We start from the raw sequence: 21,291 nt of genomic DNA, 5'->3' as shown, positions 1-21,291 counted from the left end.
GGTAGGGTGCATTAAATATTCGTAACCATCTCAAGCTAACTTACAGATATTTAATTTTGTTGAAGTCTATGGCCTAAATACCAAATATAGGTTACCAAAACATACTATTTTGTGTCAATTATCTCAACTTCATAAAAAATGATTAGAAATAGTTTTGCCCCTGAAATGAACCCACCTGAATAACATCCCAGACATTTTCACGAAAGGCCAGGATTTAGAAAACAAAATGATTAAGTAATCATTGTTGTCGTGTGCAATAACATTACTTTTACGTTCACCTGTACACTTTATTTAGTACAGACCAATTCCAATTTAGATCCACATATTGGTCTGCAATCTATTCTTCTTCTGCTACGTTTTTTCATAGTCAAAGAAGTACCAACATATTTTTGGACATAACTCAGCATTTGATTCTCAAGTCACAAAAATAAGAAAAATCTTAATTACAATGAATCTCTTAGCGTTGTCTTGCCATGGATGTAGGTATTGCATGTGATTTACCTACTCTTCAGACAGAAGTGTGAAATGGCACATAACTCAAAAATTAATTGGCATAAGGAAGTTATGAAAGCCTCTCTATTACTCTCTGACCAACAGAGGATGCTTTATTTTACACTGTATCCTAAGAAAGCAGAACTGAGTGAACATTTTAGAATGTAAATTCTAAAATAATATTAATTCATTTGAGCATCAGCTGCTTAGTTTTATGATGGCTGATAAATGCACATGATCAGCATGGTATCCGTCTCTACAAAGCAGAGGTCTTGCAATAGATCCCTGGTTTGTGCTGAGCTACCTGATCTCAATCGGGCTGCAATATAACTAAGCTCAAAGCCTTGGCCTGTGGGAAAGAAACCTGTCTGACCGTTCCACTCTTATGCTTTTCGTTTCACTGTAAAAACTTTGGGAAAAAGTTGCATCTTGCTGATTGAGGTGCAATTAGTTTTTAATGACATACTAAGTTCAGAATTACAGTTACACAGCCTCGCTGGCCCTGAAAGAGTAAATTTATATTTGCTGAAAGCAAATGTCGCCATTGTAAGAAATGCCACTCATTTTTAATATAATTTTTTTAAAGTTTAGTCACCTTGGCAGTCTAGAATTTGAGTACTGCAGAAAAAAAAAGCAAACTGTCAAGGCTTTTGAATCTTGCGCTTATCAAGACAGATGCAAGAATGCCAAATTTCAAGGGGAGCAATTTATGCTGCCTGAGAAAAGTGTGCTGATTGATTGCAGTTGCATTTGTCTAGATATTGTGCCTTTTTTGAATTAAACGAAAGTATGGGGGACAATAGTTCTCTCGTGCATTCTCCATGGCAACATCTCGACCAAAGCTGACTTGCCAGCCAATCAACACCCTTTTCTCACACAGTATAAATTGCTCCCCTTAAAATTTGGCATTTGCCCTGATGAGTGCAAGACGAAAAACTTTGCAGCATGTCCCTTTTTTAAAGTTTGTTTATGAAGATTTAGCTTCTACCTGAATTGCATGTGTATATCCTGATCATTTATTTCAACATCTCTAAAAACTAAAATTAAAAGTGAAGGGATTTTGTGGTTTTACTCCTTGGTTTGCTGTCTGTGAGAATCCTTCAACATGACTGGCTGCTTACCCTGCTTAATGACATCACTGCCGCTGGATGCCTGGAGATCCCTTGATTTGGTGCCAGATACAAACTGACGTCAGGAAAAGGGAAGTCCATACCACTGAGATCGCTCGATCTTTGTGGACAGCTTTCTTTGAAGTCAATGAATAGTGCCACCACTTCATCGCTGACCACAAATTCCTGGCTTTGTTCTGTACTAAGCACCATATTAGCCTCATGTGATTGTCCAATGAGGCAAAACTCTCCTATCATGAGATCTATGCAAATTCACTAATAGATATTCTGGTTAACCAGGATCACAAACATGAATTGGCATCCAACATCAGGATATGATCATTTTCAAAACAAAACTGAGAGTATATCAATGAGATTTTCTGTCAAGCAACCTTTCAAATCAAATATTTGGAAAGTGTACTAACATGGAAATAAGTGCCGTAATTGTGGGTAAGAACACTGTCATATAAAAAACATTTCCAACGTTGCTCTGGCACAGTTGAAATATTCAATGCCTTACGCAACAAGGATTGCTAACGCTGTTGCATCTTTAGCCTGGTCCTTGTGAATTGTAATCAAACACTTTATCTTTTCTCATATTTATCTTTTCTCATCTTCAAGATAAAAGTCAGTTTTATAAACCTTATTGGACTTGGCAATTAAGTAGCTTCAGAATGTATCAGAGTATGTGAAAAATGAGGACATATTCGCATTTTATTTGCTCGGAGGTGAATTATCACTTCCAGAGACTTTGAAAACATTAACAGTGAAGAAAACCTTAAAGACAAGAAATAAATCTGCCACTCTCTGTACCAGCTCTGCAGATTCCCAGTTCAATATCACAGGCGACTCTCTGGAACTGAACTCTCTGGTTACACCTACTTTGCTATTGAAGAGTCAGCAAATAATTATGGATGTCAGCAGGCTGTCAGCAGATTGTCATCCAATTCCTCAAAGATATGTCAAGAGCAGGAATCAGTCCTGGTAAAGGACCATCTCTGCTGGGGTTCTTAGTTTCGACTGCAAATTGTGTATTGTGACAAATTCTGCCTGGCAGCAGAAGCACATAATGAATGCGTCATCAGCATTCCCCTAAAGGATTTTTTCTGGGGAGAACAGAACACGGTGTTTTGAAAACTGAAAGTCCAATAACCTCACAGTAAAATGACAAGTCCATGAAAGAAACTGGAGACTTGACTCCAGCTGAAAAGAGGAAATGATCATTGGAAAAGGTTTTCAAAAACAATTTATTTATTAAAGTTTTCCAGGAACACAATCATAACAAAACATAAGCACGCACAAAAGGTAAACAACCTCACAAATCCAAGCAGGGAAATTATCAAAACTTTAAGAATTGTAGTCATGTCGTAAACATTTAAAAGGTCGATCAAGATATCCCTGGAATCCCTGAAGAACGCTGAAGGAATAAAGAGTATTGCAGAGCACAGCAAGTAAAGGAAAAGATACAGGAGACAAAAAGAAAGGTCGGAAAGAAAAATAGAACAACCAAAAATGAGGAGAGCAGAATCCCATCATCACAAGAAAAAGGAGAGGTAACTGAAACCAGGAGAAAAAGTGGAACTATTTGAGGTGGGGGAGGGATTCAGGGTAGATCTTCACTGTAAATGGAGGAACAAAATGAATGGAAAGCCTGTGCAAAAGAAGCACAAAACAGACAATATGTGCTTCTACCGAAGGGAAACTACATCTATAATGAATTAGGACATATCTCTGCAGTGCAAAGAAAGAAAGAGCAACATCCCCACCATGATAATCACCAAGCTGAGGTAAAAAGAACACACATGTCTCTATGATTAGCTACCTTCCATAATCACTTGATCCAGAGAAGGTGAAAACTTGAATGGGCCTGATGCCAAAACACTGGACTGAATGATTTGCAGAGATCAACCAGGCTTCCTACACTGCAGTCCAATGGGATTTCCTCAAGAAGCCCCAGCTTCAAGGTGAAGTTGGCTTGTGTTCAACCAAAAGTTCTATGATCGCCTTAACTCCTTTCTCAATGACAGAATATTCTTGGACCAAGGACATGCCCATAAAGTGTCACACTAACCTTGTCTCATTCCTTCCAGCATACGTCTGAAATGAATTTGGCAATTTTGTAGGTGGGCTAGTGGATGGTAAATTGTGTATGGAATATCTAGGTGCCTCTCACATTGGTGATTACAGTTGAGATGTTTCCAGGCATATGATACACAAGTGAAGCTAGAAGGCCTAACATAAATGCCACTCACAAACAAAAGCCATAAAAGAAAGAACTTACATTTACATTGCACCTTTTTTGATCTCAGGTCATCCTAAAGGGTTTTACAGTCAATTAATTACTTTGGGAGTATAGTTACTATTGTAATGTGGAGACTAGGGTGGCATAGTGGTATTGTCACTGGACTGGTAATCCAGAGATCCAGGGTAATGCTCTGGTAGCCCCGGTTCAAATCCCACCACGGAATGTGGTGGAATTTGAATGCAATTAAAACATCTGGAATTGAAAGTCCAATGATGACTATGAAACCATTGCTGATTGTCATAAAAACCTCTGGTTCCCTAATGTCCATTAGGGAAGGAAATCTGCTGTCCTTACCTGGTCTGGTCTACTTATGACTCTTAAAAAATGGGCAATTAGGGATGGGTAATAAATGTTGGCCTAGCCAGTGATGCCCACATCCCATGAACAAATATTAAAAAAAAAATGTGGCAACCAATTTGCACACAGCAAGGTCCCAAAAACAGCAATCAACTAAATGGAGAATTCCCTTGTTCTTCATAATGTCATGAGATCTTTAACGTCAACCTGAGGGGGCAGACAGGACAACTATTTTGGTCGGCATTGTTACGAGTGGGTAGTTTCAGTAAAGTTTTCAGAAACTGCTAGTAAACTCTTGGATTTTGATGCACTGTATGAAGAGTAATTAAACCATGCTTTGCCTTCACATCTTATTATACAGAAACAGAAGCTCAATTAAAGAAAACAAAACCAACAGGCAGTAGTGTTAGACAATTGTTGTTTGACAACTGAAATAGCGTAATTGCTATAATTTGAAAATGTGAATCATGTCAACTGCATTTGTGCAATTTCTCTAGAGTAAAAAACAAAAGTCGAATTTAATCCCTGCGGATTGACGTGGGCACTACAAATTGTTATGACCTGTGCCCGGACGAGGTTCCCCCAATTTGTTATTATCCTGGGCGAAGTATCCCAAATTGTTATGCTACCGGGTGAGAAGGGATGAACTGGCTCCCTTTCTTTATTCAACCCCCTCGGTTGGTAGCAACAAGGTTAATTTAAAAAGGATCCCTTCCCCTGTGGATACCTTTGCCCTGTCCAAATGTATTTGTGTTTTAAAAGGAGCTAATTTAACCAGGCTTAAGTCAAAGAAAGAGTGAGTTTATTAGTTACTAGACGCGAGAAAAAATAATAAAAATGCAACACACATACGCACAGATTACAAATACACAGATTAGAAATGAGAAATTGAGTCCAAAACTAAAAGTTAAAAAGATATACAAATCAGTCCTTTGGCTTGTCCATGAAGAATAGGTGGTGAAATGTTGTGCTTGTTAAGTTTGGGTGATTCCGATAGTGCTGACTTTGGCAGTTGAGCAGTTGGTTTGGAGATTCTTGGTTCTGCAGACTAGCTGAAAAGAGTTGTACTGTTTCCTTTTCAACTGTGGCTTTGTTGACTTGTGACTTGCTTCCAGAAGTCAAGAGAGAGAAAAAATTTTTAAACCTGCAAGCGCAGGGATGCCCAGTTGGTGTTCTTCAGCTGTGACCTTCACAGCACACACACACCAGAACAGAACACCAGACTAGCACACACAATTAGGGTTGCAGTTGGCGTTTTTAAACCCCTTTCCTTATGTATTCCTGGAAGGGAAAAACAAGCAGGTATTTCACCCAGATCTGTTTTCTTTTCAACTCAGTTCATGTTCACAGTCTGGAATATAATTCAACAGGTGCTGGTTTCGGCTGAGGTGGTAATCATTTTCCATTATCTCCACAACCCTAGGAGATTGCAGTTCAGTTTGCATTGTATCCTTTCCTTTGAAGTGCCTCTGTCTGAAGTAGGCATGTCACACCTTTTAGGTGGAACCTTCATTTCTCTCTTAATTACTTGGTCAAGTAATCCACATAGGAAATTTCCAGTAAGTGGTTACCTTACAGTCTCAGCCAGCTTTTGCTTGTATGTCCTTTTTTAAAAAAAAATACGTTTTACTTAAAAGTTCAATATGTTCATAAGTAATTTGAGAATATGATCCGTGGTCATGACAAAATGGTCAACGGGGAATAACCACATGAGGAAGGAAGTAGCTCGGAATCCTACTGGTTGCTACCCAGTAGCCTCTACTGGCCTGTGAGAATGTGTGACTGGTTGAAGCTATGGCAGATGGAGTTCAGTGTGGCTCGAAGAGGGATAAATCAGACTATTTAAAAAGGTGAAAAACTAAGTACTCTAGAGAAGCCATGAGATTTGGGAGTCCAAACACACAATCACTTAAAGTTAGTAGGCAAGTGAAATAAACAATCACAAATCTAGCAGAACGTGGGCTTTTATCTCAAGGGGTCTGGATTAGAAAGAGGAGGAAGTTATATTTCAGCTATATGGAGTGTTGGCCAGACCCCATCAGGAAGAGTGCACTCAGTTCTGTGCACCAAACCTCTGGAAGCAGATATTGGCGTTGAGTGGGCACAGTGCAGATTCAGCAGAATGATTGGGTCCTGGAGAGTTAAATTATAAGGGCAGCTTGCATGAACATTGCTTTTATTCGCTTAAATATAGAAGAATGAGGGACAATTTGATCAAGGTTTTGAAAATGATAAAACAATTCAGAGGGTGTGTCCCCAGAATTGTAACCAATTCCTTTTCCTGTGCTTATTCCCTGATTTATTAACATTGCAGTTAAAGAGAAATAATTTCCATTATGAGAATGATCTAATTGCTAGTATGGAAATATGGCTGCAGGATGACCAAGACTGGGGACTGAATATTCAAGGGTATTTGACACTTAGGAAGGACAGGCAGAAAGGAAAAGGAGGCAGCATTGCACTGATAATAAGGGATGAGATCAGCACATTAGTAAGCAAGGATCTCAGATCAGAAGATCAAAATGTGGAATCTGTTTGGGTGGAGCAAAGAATTGGCAAGGGGCAGCAAGCACTGGTAGTTGTTTATAGGCCATCAAACAGTAGTGGTAGTATGGGGCATGGTATTAAATCAGGAGATTAGAGAAGCACGTAGTAAGGATAATGGAGTAATCATGGGTGACTTCAATTTGCATATAGACTAGGTGAACCTAGTGAGCACTAATGCTGTGGAGGATGAATTTCTGGAGTCTGTAAGGGGTTGTTTTCTAGAGCAGTATGTTGAGGAACCAAATAGAGAACAGGGTATTTTAGATCTAGTATTATGTGACAAAGAAGAGCTAATTAATAATCATGTTGTAAAAGAACTTTAGGAACGAGTGACCATAATACAATAGAATTTTACATTATGTTTGAAAGTGAGGTAGCTCAATCTGAAGCCAAGGTGTTACAACACTGGCATCTACCCGGCTAACTGGAAAATTGCCCAGGTATGTCCTGTACACAAAAAGCAGGACAAATCCAACCCTGCCAATTACCGCCCCATCAGTCTACTCTCCATCATCAGTAAAGTAATGGAAGGGGTCATCAACAGTGCTATCAAGCGGCACTTGCTTAGCAATAACCTGCACACTGACGCCCGATTTGGGTTCCACCAAGACCATTCAGCGCCTGACCGCATTACAGCCCTGGTTCAAACATGGACAAAAGAGCTGAACTGCCGAATTGAGGTGAGAGTGACTGCCCTTGACATCAAGGCCACATTTGACCAAGTGTGGCATCAAGGAGCCCTAGCAAAACTGAAGTCAATGGGAATGGGGGAGAAAACTCTCCACTGGTTGGAGTCATACCTAGCACAAATGAAGATGATTGTCGCTATTGGAGGTCAGTCATCTCAACTCCAGGGCATCACTGCAGAAGTTCCTCAGGGTAGTGTCCTCGACCCAATCATCTTCAGCTGCTTCATCAATGACCTTCCTTCCATCAATAGGTCAAAAATGGAGATGTTTGCTGATGATTGCACAATGTTCTGCACCATTTGCAACTCCTCAGATACTGAAGCAGTCCATGTCCAAATGCAGCAAGATCTGGACAATATCCAGGCTTGGGCTGACAAGTGGCAAGTAACATTCACGCCACACAAGTGTCAGGCAATGACCATCTCCAACAAGAGAAAATCTAAGCAATGCTCCTTGATGTTCAATGGCATTACCATCATTGAATCCCTCACTATCAACATCCTGGGGGTTACTATTGACCAGAAACCAAACTGAACTAGCCACATAAGTACTGTGGCTACAAGAGCAGGTCAAAGGCTAGGAATCCTGTGATGAATAACTCACCTCCTGACTCCCCAAAGCCTGTCCACCATCTACAAGGAACAAGTCAGGAGTGTGATGGAATACTCTTCACTTGCCTGGATGAGTGCAGTTCCCACAACACTCAAGAAGCTTGACATCATTCAGGACAAAGCAGGCCGCTTGACTGGCATGGCATCCACAAACATTCAATCCCTCCACCACCGACGCACAGTAGCAGCAGTGTGTACCATCTCCAAGATGCACTGCAGGAATTCAATAAGGCTCCTTAGACAGCACCTTCCAAACCCACGACCACAACCATTTAGAAAGGCAAGTGCTGCAGATAGATGGGAACACCACCACCTGGAAGTTCCCCTCCCAGTCACTCACCATCCTGACTTGGAAATATATTGCCGTTCCTGGAATTCCCTCCCTAACAGCACAGTGGGCGTACCTACACAACGTGGACTGCAGCGGTTCAAGAAGGCAGCTCATCACCACCTTCTCATGGGCAACTAGGGATGGGCAATAAATGCTGGCCCAGCCAGCGAAGCCCACATCCTGTGAATTATAATTTTTAAAAATTTGAACAATGAAAATTATGAAGGTATGAGGAGCAAATTGGCTGAGGTGTTTTGGGAAAATACATTAAAAGGTATGATAGTACATACGAAATAGATAGTCTTTAAAGAATTATTACATAGTTTACCGCAACTATACATTCCCTCAAGGCACAAAAACCCAAAGAAAGTCAGTCAACCATGGCTAAGAAAGGAAGTTAAGGATTATATAAGGTTAAAAGAAAAGGCCTATAAATTTGTCAGAAATAATAGCAAACCTGAGGATTGGGGGGATTTTAGAATACAGCAAAGGAGAACCAAGAAACTGATAAAGAAAGAGAGAATAGAATATGAATATAAACTAGCAAAAACAAAAACGGACTGTGAAAGCTTCTATAGGTAAATAAAAAGGAAAAGCTTGGCTAAGACAAATTTAGGTCCATTACAGGCAGAGTCAGAAGAATTGATAATAGGGAATAGAGAAATGATAGAGAAGCTAAATGATTACTTTGTGTCGGTCTTCAGCAAAGAAGATACAAGAAATTCCCCAGAATCCCCAGATATCTAAGGGACTAGGAGAATGAGGAATTGAAGGAAATTATTAGCAAGAACGTTGTATTGGAGAAATTAATGGGAATGAAGGTGGATAAGTCCCCAAGGCCTGATATTCTACATCCCAGAGTGTTGAACGAGGATGAGATATATGGCGATAGTGGATGCATTGGTGATCATCTTCCAAAATTCTATAGATTCTGGAATGATTCCTGCAGATTGGAAAGTAGGAAATGTCATTGCACTATTTAAGGGAGGGAGAGAGAAAAACGGGGAACTACAAACCTGTTAGCCTTACATCAGTAGCAGGGAAAATGCTAGAGTCAGGATGTGATAAATGGACACTTGGTGATCTGATTGGGCATAGTCAACACGGAGCATGAATGGGGGATCATGTTTGACGAACCTGTTGGAGTTTTTTTGAGGATGTTACGAACAGAGTTGATAAAGGGGAGTCAGTAGACGTGGTATACTTGGATTTTCAGAAAGCTTTTGATAAAGTCCTCCACAGGAGGTTGGTTAGCAAAATTAAAGCACTGGGATAGAAGGTAATATACTGGCATGGATTAAGGATTGACTAACAGGCAGAAAACAGAGTAGGAATAAATGGGTCATTCTCGCATTGGCAAGCTGTGACTAGTAGGGTACTGCAAGGATCAGTACTTGGGCCCCAGCTGTTCACAATATATATCAATGATTTGGATGTGGAGCCCAATTTAATATTTCCAAGTTTGCAGATGACACACAGCTAGATGGGAATATGTGTTGTGCAGAAGTTTTGGTCCCCTTAGATAGGATATTATTGCCATAGGGAGACTGCAATGAAGATTCATCAGACTTGTTCCTGGGATGGCAGGGCTGTCCTATGGAGAGAGAATGGGGAAATTGGGCCTGTATTCTCTAGAGTTTCGAAAAATGAGAGGTGATGTCATTGAAACCTGCAGAATACTTAAAGTGATGGACTGGGTAGATGCAGGTAAGATGCTTCCCCTGGCTGGGGAATCTAGAACCAGGGGACACAATTTAAAAATATGGGGGAAACCACTTAGGATCGAGATGTGGAGATTTTTTTTTTACTCAGGAGGGCTGTGAATCTTTGGAATTCTCTACCCCAGAGGGCTGTGAAAGCTCAGTCATGAGTATGTTTAAAGTAGAGATTGACAGCTTTCTAAATACCAATGACATAAAAGGAAATGGGATAATGTGGGAAAAAGGCATTGAAGTGGATGATCAGCCATGATTGTATTGAATGGTGGGGCAGGCTCAATGGGCTGAATGGCCTACTCCTGCTCCTATATTCCCATGTTACTAATAGGAAAATCACCAAGGGGGGCATAAGCTTAAACTTAGAGCTCAGCCATTGAAGGGTGAAACCTGGAAGCACTGTTTCACACAAAGGATAGCAGAAATCTGGAATTCTCTCCCTCAAAATGCTGGAACAATTGGAGCTTTTAGGATGGAAGCTGAGAGAGTTTTGTTAGGTAAGGATGTTAAGGGATAGACATTTAAGGCAGGCAAATGGAGTTCAGCTACAGATTAGCCATGATCGAATTCAATGGCAAAGGAGGCTCAATGGGCTGAATAGTCCACTGTTCCTACCTGTACAATGGGAAAGCTTTGTTACGGCACAGCCCTGAAACTTACCACTTTTCAGCACAGTGTGTTAAAGTTCAATGTGTATTATGCCATCTTGTCACAGCTATTTCATTTAATTATGTCCTATAATACTAAGGGTTATTTACGATTCCCATCGATGCGAAATTCTACATCCACAGCAAAGCGAAATACAGAGGACTTAAAATACAAGTATAATTCAAAACAGATTCAGATTTACATTCTTGTTTCAAAAATGGATGCTTTTGTTAATTTATCCATTCTGTATATTTCCCAAATTATTCGGGAATCATCCGAAAATAGTAGTACAAGGTATTAAATATTCAACAAAGATGTGTTAGTTTATTTATCATAGCCTAATTCTTAATTGATCACTTGAGATGTATGACAATTATCTGGCCATGAAGATCCAACTACGTTGTTTTATTGATAAAGCTTATATTGAAGAAGAGTTCTCATGATGAATATCAATATAAAATATTAACCTAATGTCAAATATTGATGATGGATCAACATGTCAATGTAATAGCTGTACTGTTTTTTATTACAGATTTCTAGCATTTAATGATTGATTTTCAATTCTACTGAAGACAAATGCTTTGGAGTTAAGGGAGAAATAAAATAATTGAATTGATACTATAAGAACATCTCTTAACTGAAGGAACACACAGCCCTCAAGCTGAATTTGTTAAATACAGGATGGAGTTGCTAATTACTGTTGCTGAGAGAAAAAAGTCAGTAAACATTAGAATAACATGTTTTTTCAAGTAAGGATCAACAAACATCCCAAAAAAATCAAAGCAGACCTCAAAGTGCAGGACAGAAACAAGGCAAAGGAAGATTACAGAACATGGTAAGTGTCAACAGGCACGCTTGCACGAAGAGTTGCAACTGACTGATGTTAAACAAACTCCCAATTTGTCACTGTGGCTCTCATCACCCAAATACTTGCAAGGTGAGGGAGTCACACAAACAGACATTATCCCCATCTTAAAATTGACTTTTTCAAACTATGCCTTTTGGCTTTCCCTCTCCCCTAAACATCCTACCTAGTGTTCGTCTCCACCAACACCTTCGCCACCAAACCATCATCACAAAGATATAAATGCATGCTACTATTTTAATTTATCAATACACAGCTAACTTTTCCGTCCACATTTCTGGATGGAAAGGTGAGCCTTCAGGAAATAAACATTGTTTGCTACCTTAGTGCTCTTTTGCTTTGCAGATACTGCTGGAGTTGTGAGAAAGCAGCATTTCACAATTTCACACCGTCTTAACTTCACTTTCTTACTAAAGAACTGAGTGCAAAAACGCTCCGTTTTACAGTACAATTTAATCTTCTTCACATTCTCTTCTTTAGGCACCACTGAATTACTTAATAGTTCAATTAAGTAATACAATGATTTTACTTAATCAACAGACCAAGTAGATTTTAATCTACTTTTAGTACATATGAGCTCCCAAAAGGAGAATCCTTTTAAAACCAAATGCCTCAAATTGCACAGACAAAACACAAATTATTTTTAATTAACTACATTTTTACATAAAAGTCCTTCTTTTAAATATGAATGAGTTTTAACTGTAGAACCCAATTTTGCTACATTTTTAGTCAGGGCAGTGGAGGTTCAAATTTCACAGCTAAAGAACATTTGTAGTACAAGTAATCCCGAGCAATGAATCAAATTTTGTTGTAGCAGGTGTCTGCCACTAGTTAAACCTGCCCACTTAGTTTTTTTGATCTTTCGAATGGCATCTCATTGAAAGTATGAGCTGGTAATGTCATAAGGGAAAGAGTATTTGGACCTGAAAGAACAGCCCAAGCAACTGTGTACCTCCATAACCAATCAGACCGAAGGAATGTGAAATAAAGTGCAAGATTTTATGCCCTCCCCCATGGTGAGTTTGATGGCGGGGGGACATTTAATCAGTTGGGGGGGCTGGCAAGTGGGGAACGTGCCACCTTCCTGCATCCACCCCAATTAAATGCATGGCAGGAAGGCCCATGGTTGGCCTTCCTACCCCTCCGCCAATTGAGATCTTTAGGTCTTTTTTCATTCTTACATGGGATGTGGGCATTGCTGGCAAGCGCAGCATTTGTTGCCCATCCCTAACTGCCCTTGAACTGAGTGGCTTGCGAGGCCATTTCAGAGGGCAGTTAAGAGTCAACCACGTTGCTGTTGGTCTGGAATCACATGTAGGCCAGACCAGGTAAGGATAACAGATTTCCTTCCCTAAAGGACATTAGTGAACCAGATAGATTTTTGTGATAATTGACAACAGTTTCATGTTTACCATTAGTGAGATTAGCTTTATAATTACAGGTTTATCAATTGAATTCAAATTCCACCAGGTGTCATGGTGCGATTTGAACCCCTGTCTCTAGAGCTTTAGCCTAGGCCACTGGATTACTAGCTCGGTGACATTACCACCATGCCATCATCTCCCCTTAAGGCCACAACCCACAACAGTTGGTATTAACCCAGATGCTGGCACAGGGCTCACCATGTGGGGAGTACGACAACATACCTGTGCAGATTGCTCATGATCTCCTGGGGTTGACTGGGGGGGTGGGGTTCCCATTCAAAGGCACTAAGTGCCAGATCGAGGTACCCGGTATCGGGAAGGGGGAGCCTGGTGAAAGCCACCCCCTGCTCTTGCTGCTGAACCCCGTACACCCGCTTCACCCACAACTCCCGCCCTGCGAAACCCCTCCCACCATCATTTACCTCTGGCCTAGATTGCTCCGCGATCCTGGGCCTCCGGTGGATGTTGTTCTAACAGCAGCCACCACCTCACTTGTGCTGCTGCTGAGCAAAAGAGCTGCAAGCCTCTGATTAGTCAGCAGCTCTCGGCAGGTGGGGCTTCTGGCCTTGGGGCCCTTGATCCCATGGAAGGCTTGTTAATTGCCTGATTGGCTCATATTTCAGCAGGCCTTCCCCAAAGGAGGCAGCATGGATGTCTCATTGCCTCTCTAACTAGCAACCAAGACCCCCATCACCTCCATAAAATCCCTTCCAAAGAATGCAAGGTCTGAGAAATGTCAGTTGGAGTGGGCAAATTCAATGTCAAATTGGGTACAGAAAGAGTATAAAGAAAAGGGGAAAAAAATGGATTAAGAGAACGAAAAAAGGAGAAATGAAAACTAATTTTACATTTTTAGAATTTCCAACAATTAAACCTGAAAGAATGAGACTCCACACTTGTAATATTTAATTTTCAGTGCCAGAGGGATTGATTTGGTTATAATCATGTTACAAAGAGGGCTTTAGGGCTTGAAATGATATGACTTAACTTTCTGTGGTGGATTTAATTTGTCGCTACGGTGCAACTTCACAACATATACTCAATACATTTCAATGGTGGGACAGTCAGCAAGATGGCGTTTTCGCAAAGCCAATAGTGGGGCAGCAGAATTCAAACAGCAATGCTTGCGTTTTTGAGTTTAACCATGCATCTGCCTGTTGCCCTGAAGTAGCTACACCATTTGCACAAAAATCACAATGAGCGCCATTAGCTTCACTGTTATTTTGACAGCAAAATCTGAGCCAGTGTAATTATACATTAAGTGGATCAGTTCCTATACTGTGGCATTTGAAAATACAATTTGACTTTTGACAGCTCCAGGATTCAGGATAGGATGCAGCAAAATTGCACCGCTGGTTTGGCCCTGTGACTGACAGGTCCAGAAAGCCTTGAGCGTTTTAGGATGACGGTCGTCAAATCTGGAAAGTGGAAGGTCAGAGGTGAGGTTTGTCGAAAATATTACAATCATTTACTATTCGAGCAAAAACCCAACTTCAGAATGAAAGTGTATCCACTGGGAAATTTGCTCCTAACATGTGGTTAAAGTTGGTGAAGCCCGTTATTATATTGCTTCCTTCACCCTAGCACAAACACAAAAGGATTCTTGCCTATATGCATCAATTTCATATTTATTTTATAAATCAATTAAAGTTACAGTTATGCCACAAATAGTTCTAGTTTTGTAATTTGATCTTAGTATATGAAATTTGTATAATCAAGTACATCTGCCACAGTTACAATTGATGCTCTCAGTGGGGAAGTTTCATAATTGAAATCTGTGTTTTCTCTATTTCACTGAAGATATTGGCTTACAATATTTAGTATATGGTCCAATGGCCAGCAATCTCTATCTGGTAATTTGCCCAAATGCTCAATCTTCATGTGTAATCTCAAGGGGCAAGGCAAATTACACAACTATGGAAAGGGATTACATCACACATCCTCACCTGACCTCCACACGGATTTGCTTCCAACAACAAAAATGTGCATTTATATAGTGCCTTTAACATAGTAAGGCATCCCAATGCACTTTACAGGAGCATAATGAGGTAAAATTTGACACCTAGCCACATAAAAAATATTAGGACAGGTGAGAGAATCTTAAAGGAGGAGACAGAGCTGGAGGGGCAGAAAGATGCTGAGAGGGAATTCTTGCACTTAAAGCCCAGGCAACTGAAGGCATGGCCACCAACTGATGGGGCAAAGGAAATCAGGGATGCACAAGAAACCAGAATCAGAGGAACACTAACATCTAAGAGGATTGTGGGGCAGAATGAGGCTACAGAGATAGGGAGGGGCAAAGCCATGGGGAAATTTGAGCTCAAGAAATAGAATTTTTGAATCAAGGTGTTGCCCGTCCACCAATCAATGTTGGTTAGTGCGCACATTAATAATGGGTGAACAGGGCTTGATGGGAGTTAAGACAAGGGCAGCAGAATTTCGGATGAGCTCAGAAGTGAGAAAGTGGAATGCCAGGAAAGCATTGGGATGGTCAAGTCTGGAGTAGCAAAGGCATGGATAACGGTGTCTGAAGAAGGTGAGCTGAAGTTGGGGTGGAGAATAGCAATGGTAGGTATGTGGAAATAGGCTGTCTTGATGATGGAATAGATATGGGTAGGAGAGCATTAGCAGCAGAGAAGCAGTCAGCAATGACAAATTTCCTCATTCTTAGTTTTAGAGCAGCAAGTTCACTTTTAGCACCATGACTGTCACACAGCTGACCGCAAATAATTCAGTAAGAATGGGAATCAAACCAAGAACCTTCTGGTCTGAACGATTCAGTTACATACAACTTTTACTAGCTGAGGAACCAGAGGAGCCCTGAAGTTGTCATTCTTTCTTTTGTCACTCCAAGAGCAAACCTTTTGTTGGTAAATTAAAATGGGTACACTGGGCATTTTAGGAGGATTTGTCATATTATAGGTGTGAAGATAGATGTTATTATTTTAATATTTTTGGGAATATGGTGATATTTTGTGAAGAAGGCTGTGTGTGTGTGTGTGTGTGTGTGTGTGTGTGTGTGTATCCATAATTAATGAAAGTGGGGAAAAGTTCATAGAAACAGCTTGTCTGTGGGAACTGAGAGATGAAAGGTAAAGGTGATAGATGCATGCATTTGTAATGAGAGACTATAGTGAAGTTGAATGTACAAGTAAATAAGTTGGGTTTTAAAATTTGCATCAGGTGATAGGCAAGGACTTGACTTTTCAGATGTTAAATTTCAAAGGGAGTTTAAGGGACTTTTACAATTTCAACAGTTTCATGAGCAAACAAGCGAAGGTTATTAAATTTTATTTGACCCAAAAGTGGAGGTCATTAGAAGACATGAAAAATGTTGATATTTTGGAAAAGTTGAGTTCAAGGAGATGTTGATGCTGAGGACAATTGAGTCTAGTTTAAAAGAGAAAACAAGATGTTTAAGGAAAGATGTTTAGTTGAGTTGTGGTGGCTGTGTGGGGGAGATATGCTGAGTCCAGCTCTATGTTGAGAAAAGTTGTGAATTTGAAACAGCCACCCAGTTTCAAGCCCAAGAAGTTTTTATTTTCAGAAAGCAGTTTGTTTCTAAACTTTCTTTGGAATTCCTCAGCAGAGTGGAAGTGAGTGAGAAGTCAAGTGGTATACTTTATTAAAGTAGCAGCAGTTTTTGCCTTGGGTAATATTACTGGATTTTTATGATTAAAAAATCTATAAATGGAGCTGTTGCCAAGTAGTTTACTTGTGTGTTCTGACCAAGTGGGTTTTTTGGGGAATGTTTTGTAAGACTGTTTCAACTGTGTAATTTTAATCTTGTGTGTTTAAGTTTTTTTTTTCTTCTTGTTAATAAATCTTTTAATTATAAAAATCCCGAAGTGTTACTGAGATTCTATGCTTCAGGGATCAGTAGTTTCCCTTTTTATGTATTTTGAAAACAAGTTATGTTCAGTAAGATTTGGCTTGGGATTTGGCTTGATCAGCAAATAACACCAGCTGCGGTTGTAACATAGAGCTATCCTTGTGAAATAATACCAGCATGAATTCAAGCGCTGAGGTGCACTGGGTTAAACAAGCACCAATTCAGAAGTGTAAAATAATCCCAATATGCTGCATTCTGCCTCAGATTTTGGCTGCATTTGGCCGATTTCAGGTCCATTCGGAACTCAGAACGAAGGTACAATCTCATCATGAAAGAATCAATGTTGAGTACATAGTAACAAAAAAAAGCTGGCTCATATTAATCATTGAATCATGGTTTCACCATAGAGTTTGTACTTCCTAATTCATTTAGGGATAAGATCTTGCCCTAGGGTGAAACTAAATACATTCTTCATTTTAGTTAGAGGATAGCAGCTGTTTCAGGAGGAGCACAGTGCAGAACAGATACACTTAGTTATCACTTGTTCATGGAAAAGAAAAGCCAGAGAACTGGGGAACAAATTTATTAAGATTCTGCAGATTTCATTAGTAATGTTAACTTTACATCATCTAGGATTAGAAAAGTTAGTATCATTACAGCTAAGTGCTCATGTTTCGAAAGGGCTACAAGAATATTCAAAAGGATTTCAAACTTAGTTTTGTCTGTCACTCACTGCTAACAAAATCAGGCTTTGATTCACATGAATGGAAAGGGAAGCAAAATATGGGCTCTGATCTTCCGGTCTCCTGATAATCGAAGACCAAATGTACCACCCAAGATATGTCTTGGAACCCCTCGGAAGTCCCATTGCACTGACTCTGTGGGAATTTCCTGGGAAGTATGAACTTCATTGGGAAATTCCCCTACTCCCTGGGACCCTCCGAGAAAGTCTCCAACTCTGCGTTAGAGCCGGACACTTTGGATGGTTCCGACTTACTTACCTGAATAGTTGCCCAGGAAACGTTAAACAGAAAAATCATAGCCTAACTCCTGGGTAGCTACAGAACTGACCACCCCCTCCACACAAATCTCACACACTGACACCCCCAACTCTCCCCCTTGAACCCCCAATTACGCCCCTGACCTGACTAGCTCACAGCAACTGAATTCCCACCACCCCCGACTCCCCCAACAACCCCCTAACACCCCACTCATCCCTGACTCCTCCCAGGCAGCCCGACTCCTTCCCGACCGAACTTGACCCCACCATCTGACTTCTCCCCGATCCCCCGACGTTCTCAACCCGATCTGACCAGCCCCCAACCTGAACTGACTCGTCCTCAACGCCCGACTACCCCCCTGAACCCCGACTACCCACAGACTTCCTGGCATCCTTAGACCCAACCCCACCCCAACTAGCCCCCCCGACCCAACCTGATTAACCCCACCACCTGACTGCACCCCATCCCACTTCCCCTGATGCACCACCCAGTCACCAATGTGCCATTCTACCCACCTCACCCACCTACCATCCTACCCACCTGCCATCTTATCCATTTGCTATCCTACCCAACTATCACGCTACCTAGTTTCCACCCTGTCACCCTACCCACCTACCACTTTACCCACCTGCCACCTCACCCACCTGCCATCCTGCCCACCTCCTACCCTGTCACTCTGCCCACCTGCCACCCTACCCAACTACTACCTTACCCAGCTGCAATCCCACCACTTCACCCACCTACCACCCTACCCACCTGCTAACCTTCCACCCTACTCACGTGCTACCCTATACCCTTATCTTACCCACCCTACCCCGCACCCACTTATCATCACTCCATAAATGTTTTGGGACATTTAAACTCTATTAACAGAATATGGCAGCTAGTGCTGTAAAAAGGGGGTTGTGGCCTGACTTCCCCCGATGCCCCAGTGCTATGATGAAGCTCTTTGAGGGACTTACGCTCAGCATTTCTGGAGAAGCCAGATTGGAAAGTTCCAGCCAAAAATTGCAGAACTCTAGCATGGTGGAGATAGGCAAGAGCGGATTAACGCAATGGTGATTGCCACTCCTCGGAAGATTTGGGCCAAAATGATCAAGAATCTCTGGGTACATGCAAATCAGTTAAAAACGGTCTCAAAAATTGGAAGATTTTAATGAACTAGTCTCAGTCAGGGTGGTATGTGCAGTATTACAATTGGTCTTAATGTCTTGGGTTGCCAGGGAGAAATTGGTACAGGTTACCAGTTCTGATTACTACCTAGTGGCTCCTGCTGGGATTTTGCCTGTGCAGATATTGAGTGGTGGAGGGACAGGACTGGATTTGGCTGGGAATGTCCCTGGGGGTTGAGTGCATTGAATAAATTTGTATTCCAGATTCACAGATGCAAAATGGCCACTAGAGAAAATTGGTACCTGTGGAGCTAATCCTTCAGGAGAGGAGGAGGAGTGGGAAAAGCAAAAAAGCTGGTAAAAGAGGGGGCACATATAAAGAAAGAGAGATTTTAATATGTTCTGTAAAGAAAGAATCTGATTAAATGTATTAAGATCATAAGAATTAAGCCATTCAGCCCTTCAAGTCTGCTTCTCCATTCAATAAAATCGTGGCTAATCTGATTGTAGCCTTAACTCCACTTTCCTGCCTGTCCACATAACCCTTGACTCCCTTGTAGGTCAGTACTCTGAATAAATTCATGGCTGAATTAGATAATGACCCAGCCTCCACTGCTCTTTCTGGAAGAGAGTTCCAAAGGTCAATCACCCTCAGAGAAAAAGTACCTCCTCATTCCCATCTGGAATGGGTGACCCCTCATTTTTAAACTATGTCCCCTAGCTCTAGACTTCCCCATGGGAGGAAACGTCCTCTCAGCATCTACCCTTTCAAGCCCCCTCAAAATATTTCATGTTTCAATATGATCAACTCTCATTCTTCTAAACTCTAACTTGCAGGCCCAACCTGCTAAACCTTACCTCATCAGACAATCGCTTCATCCCAGAAATCAGCCTGGTGAACCTTCTCTGAATTGCTTCCAATGCAAGTATATCCCTTTTTCAGTAAGGAGATCAAAACTGTACACAGTACTCTAGGTGCACTCTCACCAATGCCCTGTACAGTTGTAGCAAGGTTTCCCTACTTTTATACTCCACTCACTTTCCAATAAAAGCCAACATTCCATTTGCCCTCCTAATTGCTATACCTACATGTTAACTTTTTGCGACTGATATACAAGGACACCCAGACACCTTTGTACAACAGAACTCTGACAGGAAGAGCAGAAAAGCAGGTTATTATTTAAATGGACAGATACTGCAGGGTGGACAACCTCACATTTCCCCACATTATACTCCATCTGCCAATTTTTTGCCCACTCACTTAATCTATCCATATCCTTTTGCAGGTTTGTTGTATTCTCCTTACAACTTGCTCTCCTACCCATCTTTATATCATCCGCAAATTTGGCTAAAATGCAATTGGTTCCTTCATCTAAGTCATTCATGTAGATCTGAAATAGTTCAGGCACCAGCACTGATCCATCTAGCACTCCACTAGTTAGTTTGCCAGTATGAAAATGGCCTGCTCATTTCGACTCTCTGTTTCCTGTTAGTTAGCTAATCTTCTATCTATTCTAATACATTTAGTGCAGTAGCCTTTTATGTGGCACCTTAGCAAATTTTTTTTTTGGAAATCCAAATATAGTTACATCTACTGGTTCCCCTTAATCCAACCTGCTTGTTACATCCTCAAAGAACTCTAATAAATTGTCAAATATAATTTATTTTTCACAAAACTATGTTGATTCTGCCTGATTGTATTATGACTTTCTAAATGTCCTGCTACCACCTCCTTAATAATGGATTCTAACCTTTTCCCAATGATGTTGGCTAACTGGCCTATAGTTTCTGGCTTTCTGTCTCCCTCTTTTCTTCAATAGTGGTGTTACATTTCAAGTGTTCCCATCCACTGGGACATTTCCAGAATTTAGGGGATTTTGGAAGATTATAACTGGTACATCCATTATCTCTCCATCCACGGATGGAATCATCCCAGGATTGCACTAAGTGCAGGTGCGAAAAATGACATTTTACCCGTTGGCTACAGTGGCGGGTTTTCACATTGTATCGTCCGCTTCCCGGCGCATCCTACCACATTAATAAAAGGTGGGTGGGTGGGCTCAGATTTGCCTGCCACACCGTGACCTCAGCGCTTCCTTGCTCCGGGTGCCAGATTTAAAGTACATCAGAGCGCAGCCTACTTCATGTCTACAGACCAGGACTGCTCCAGGTGACAGATGGCCCGGAAGGCAAAGGTGACGGCAGTCCCCAAATTTAGTGACGCCTCTCTGGGGCACCTGCTGGATGCAGTGGAAGGCCCCCGCAATGTCCTCTACCCCTACTCTGTCCGCAGCAGGTCCACCAGAGTCACTA

The 21,291-nt window shown here is 41.2% G+C and overlaps 1 protein-coding gene across 1 annotated transcript in view; it reads right to left on the bottom strand.

Annotated features, from left to right (window-relative positions):
• celsr2 (cadherin, EGF LAG seven-pass G-type receptor 2) overlaps positions 1 to 21,291 on the bottom strand; it is a 328,955-nt gene that overhangs the window by 228,558 nt on the left and 79,106 nt on the right. The window lies entirely within an intron of this gene.

This window comes from Cetorhinus maximus, chromosome 8 (assembly GCF_964194155.1).
Source record: "Cetorhinus maximus chromosome 8, sCetMax3.hap1.1, whole genome shotgun sequence".
NCBI classification, from domain to species: domain Eukaryota; kingdom Metazoa; phylum Chordata; class Chondrichthyes; order Lamniformes; family Cetorhinidae; genus Cetorhinus; species Cetorhinus maximus.
This window is presented reverse-complemented; position numbering and strand designations above follow the sequence as displayed.